At 27.8% G+C, this 4,971-nt stretch overlaps 2 non-coding genes across 2 annotated transcripts; one reads left to right on the plus strand and one right to left on the minus strand.

Moving 5' to 3' along the window:
* Positions 1-610: 610 nt before the first annotated feature.
* On the minus strand, positions 611-682 carry Trnah-gug (transfer RNA histidin (anticodon GUG)). The gene has a single exon. It is a non-coding gene; the product is annotated as a tRNA-His (tRNA).
* A 2,731-nt stretch (positions 683-3,413) lies between these two features.
* Trnah-gug (transfer RNA histidin (anticodon GUG)) lies at positions 3,414-3,484 on the plus strand. The gene has a single exon. It is a non-coding gene; the product is annotated as a tRNA-His (tRNA).
* The last annotated feature ends 1,487 nt before the right edge of the window (positions 3,485-4,971 follow it).

The following is a 4,971-nucleotide window of genomic DNA, read 5'->3' on the forward strand; positions in this document are numbered from 1 at the left end:
TGTCAAATCATATTCTATATAATTTATAGTTCCGATCTTCTAGCATAGATCCAGGGTTGCCGCGTCAGTTATATGTCAATCAAGTTTTATTTTAACTTTTGTCGGTATACATATGTATATGTAGATATATTATGGCATGAAAATAAAACTCCAGTTTTAACATTAGTGATAACCCTATTGGATGTATAATGAGTTTTCTCACTTTTTCTAGCTGAGGCAAAATAATATAAGTATGCGATTAATCATTCTTTATCAAGGCGTTATCAAAGTGACGAGGGTTCGACTTCCATCAAGCAGTTTCATTTTTAATGCAAATTATAACCAGTTCACTTTAGATGTTAGGCATATCCCAAATAAGAAGGGTGGTAAACAAAGTTTCTAGAAATAATAGGAAAAATTTCACGTTTTGTATTTAAATTTGATTGCTATAGAGCTCGTTGGATATAAATTACTAATCAACTAAATAAGAAAATATTTAACTCTTTTTATAATGAAAAAAAATAACGCTGATAATAAACAATAATTTCAAATAATTTACATTATATTTAAAATAGAATGAATAAAGAAAAAACATTGAATAAAATAATGCTCCGCCGCGACAGCTGTTCGCTGCCGTGACCAGGATTCGAACCTGGGTTACTACGGCCACAACGTAGGGTCCTAACCACTAGACGATCACGGCTATCGGAGCTGGTGAATGGTCTGATGAAATTTGGGTACATTTAACTGTCACTGCTGCAGTAATTGCGTAAGCGCAATAATGCGTAAGCGAAAGTATATCTTGTTACACATAAAAATGCCGTTACTTATTTGAGCCGGATTTTTTTTTTATTTGTGTGATGTTTCTTAAATTATTCTCTAGGTATGAAAACAATATTATAATGATAAATTTTAATAAAGATTACTTTATTGACACTTAATTTAATTCAGTAGCAAAGTGAAACTATTTATTCTTACTCGTTGGAAAAAATATACGGGTTCGATTAATTAGAAGGCATTAGCAAGATTAGCCTTTGATTACAGCATAAGCTTATATTACGTGTATAGTTAAGACGAGATGGATCTATTAATTCTTGCTCAATCAAAAGTTACTCGCTTCGGAAATGATACTATATTTTGGTACACTAAAAAAAAATATATATTTTTTTAGTGTACCAAAATATAGTTATATAAGTAAAACTACAGTTTTATCATATTTTTATTTATTAGGAAATCGTTTAATAAATTACCAAATTTTTTTATTTAGACTCATCACTATCTATATTTTATAAACATACCTCTAGGCAGTGATGAGACTATATCATATAAACTTTTTTGAAAATGTTGGTCCAATAGTTTGGTATATATCTTATAATAACTCGATGTTTTCTTTACATACTGTTTTATATGGTTAATGGTTAAAACCTCTTTGATATTTCAATATAAAATCTAAAATTCTTCTGCGGTAATATTCACTTTGAAATACAACTAGCTGTCAAAGGAACTGTTTTGTTTTCCACATTTTTATGTTCCTTCGCTCTCTGTTAAAAGCTTTATATTATTCTTTTGCTTCATAATTTCTACAGTCATTTTTTTATATGAAATTCAAAGTGTGTCATATTTTATTCAAATACAAACTTGAAGGACTTTCATTATATCAATAATTGCACTTATTTTACAAACGAAATCCACTTAAAACTTCTATAATATTTGAATTATTAACTTTTTTTCTCATACACAACTTGTGCTAAGTGTTGAAAATAATGATTTACTTACGCTCATTAGATGATATGAATTGTAAAAGATTTTAGAATCAACCCAACAATTGAACAGATTCAACTTCTATACCTGTAATAAAGCAAGTACACTCAAAGTATTTTGTTAAAATTGAAATTTGTATCTGAATTCTTTCTGAATCAGACAGTGAGATCAACATCTTTATAAATCTACACATTAAGGCTATCTCAAGTATTAATATATAGAAGCTTTAAAAAAGACTAATGAATGATAGAATGTTTTTTATCTCGAAACATATTTTAAATTCTTTTGATATAAATCTTTAAAAAAAGCTCTCTTAAAATGATGCCAGTTTCATTAAGTAATGTATATATTGTTACAAATTTAAAGTTCACTGGTTTTGCACTCTCGCACGATAATGTCGAATGAGCATGTCGCGTAACATTTCAATAAAATGTTGGAAATCATTTGTATACAGCTTTTAGTTATTAAGAAAATGTTTAGTTTTGAGTAGTACAGTACATTACATAAATTAGTGAACTTTAAACCATTGTAACAAAACTTCCAAGGTAAGTATTGCAAATGCAATATAGACCGCCTTTGCTAGTATTCATTTAAATAATATAAATATTTTTGGATTTACTTCGCGGTTATTTAAATTCATGCTCCCGACGTTTCGGTTACATTACAGAAAACATGAGACGAGATGAAAATGACAATGAGACTTTAACGCGAAGTAAGTTCGAAAGTACTCATTTTATTTATAACGCCTTGTTACTTGTAATGATAATAATTATAGAAGTTCACTTTAAATAAGGATTTTACATATCTCGTCTATTCTACCATTCGTGGCAAAGAGGATAAATATATAACTTAAAAATAAACATATGTGAATCTGTTTTTGGTAAAAATAGTTTGTAATTGACATGCCACATTTACTAAATGAATGATTACAGATACGTCTCTTATTTAAATTATTTGGGCAAAAATATTATCTGGAAGTTTCTGCCGAAATTATCTAGAAGATTTTTAGATTTCGAAGCATAGTTGTTAAAATCAACAAACCGGCAGGTTGTTAAGTAAATTAAATCGTTATCCCTTCCGTTGAGGAAAATTCTAAAGACCCAACTACAATTTTATTAAAGACCTTTGCAAACTCACCCTTAGGATACTTCTATTCATAAATATCTCTTAAAATATGACAAATTTTTTTTGTAAATTACAATCAAAAAAATATGAATAGGAAAATTAATTTAGATGTAATTTAGCTACCAACACGAAACCGTGTCTAAGACGTATAGAATTATATAATAATATTTCTTTCGTACTAAAAAGTTTGAAGTTTTCATCTTTTCACTTATCCTCAATGTTTAGTTGTTTAATATAAAAGTACTTAAAAAATCCATTAAATTCTGCAACAACCATGAGCCATTATAACATTTTTATTACTTCATCTTACTTTAAACATTAAAATTATACGAAGTTATTAACATTTTAAAAATGGTAACAAAATGAAAAAAAGACATACATTAGTATAAGAAAACACAATTAAAATAACTGACAACTAAACTGTTTATATTTTTTATTTCTATCCGTTCATTGGTCTTCAAGTGACTTTCTCTGCGCTTGAGCAATATAACAGCAAAAAATTTAACAACTCTATCTTTATTTCGGTAAACCATTCACCAGCTCCGATAGCCGTGATCGTCTAGTGGTTAGGACCCTACGTTGTGGCCGTAGTAACCAGGTTCGAATCCTGGTCACGGCAGCGAACAGCTGTCGCGGCGGAGCTTTTTTAATTTACCTCGAAAGTTTCATTAAAGGATTGGGATTTTTGTTTAAGATGTCAAATTATTTATGTTATTAATAATACTGAATTATTCACTTTATAAGGAAAATAAATTATCTTAAATAGTCGAACCCAAAAAAATATATAATGTTTTTAATTAATCTAATTAAATAGTACTTTTATTTGATTTTCTATAAAGATCATCCGGGTCGTACAAATTTTTTTTTATTGAACTTACTTCTCAAATATCTGGAAAAAAAATATTTTTTCATTACAAGCCGGCGAAAAACACACGTACGACCATACTAATGTCAAGCGGTCACAATAGACCATGAAAATCTGAAATTCCAGGATTTTCACATACACGTTGTTGACTGTTTAAATAAATTTTCAGTTCTTTGAGGAAATATCAGTGATTAGAAATTCCTTTGAAAACGGCCATTGTATTGCCAAATATTATATTTGTTTCACATTTCTTTTTTATTCAATACTTTATAGACTTCAGGTCGCATACAGTAGTGAATAACAAAAAAATCTTAAAGCGAACCAAAATTAAAAGCTTTTGTATTTTCCATTATTAATGATTATTACAAGTAAGCCATATAAATTTGAAAGGTTTATAATCATCGTTATTTAACAATGATTATATTTTTTTCAATTTTCAATAATTTTATTGTACCTATATAAAATCGTTCAACATTTTCTATACTAAACAACTAGGTCCACTGTATGGCAATCCACGTCCTTAATCCAATGATACTTGTTTAAATTACGACGAAACTCTATTTTGTGTACTTTTATAATATTCTTATTTTTTTTTTAATAACTATTAATTAAATAAGATTGACAAATATTTTAACGACGCACAATCTTCCCCCCCCCCCTTTGTAGGTTGCATTTACTATGGAATATATGATTTCTCAAATTTGATATCTGAACCCTCTATTTCATATTAATATACTATAATATAACAACCCAAGCGCTGACGTAACGTATGTAAATTTAAACTAACATTGAGTTGCATATAAATTCAAATCAAATTGCAGTCATCTTTACAATAAATGGAAATGTCTAGGCATCTCAATTCATATGTCTTATTCTCGTATATGAATAATTATGTCAAGTTAAACCGCTAGCAATATCAAGCTGAACTCCATTTGAAATAAATAAAAAAATAATTTAAAAATCACAAAAAAATTCTTTTGATTTAAAATTATTGAAATGTTACATAAAAATACATTTAACAGAAGCTACTTGTACCATTTTTCCATATTATCTATCTAACAGAATTACTTATTACATACTTATTTTTTTTAACAGCACATGTAACGTATTTTAAAATTTGTATTTTATTATACTTTAAGAATAAAACATTATTTAATTATTTTTTTTTTATCTTTAAAATACAGTCATATTTTCGTAGGCCAAGTATGACACGTATACCGGCCTCTGAAAATTTTTCAAGT

The sequence above is a fragment of the Danaus plexippus genome, chromosome 2, assembly GCF_018135715.1.
Source record: "Danaus plexippus chromosome 2, MEX_DaPlex, whole genome shotgun sequence".
NCBI classification, from domain to species: Eukaryota; Metazoa; Arthropoda; class Insecta; order Lepidoptera; family Nymphalidae; genus Danaus; species Danaus plexippus.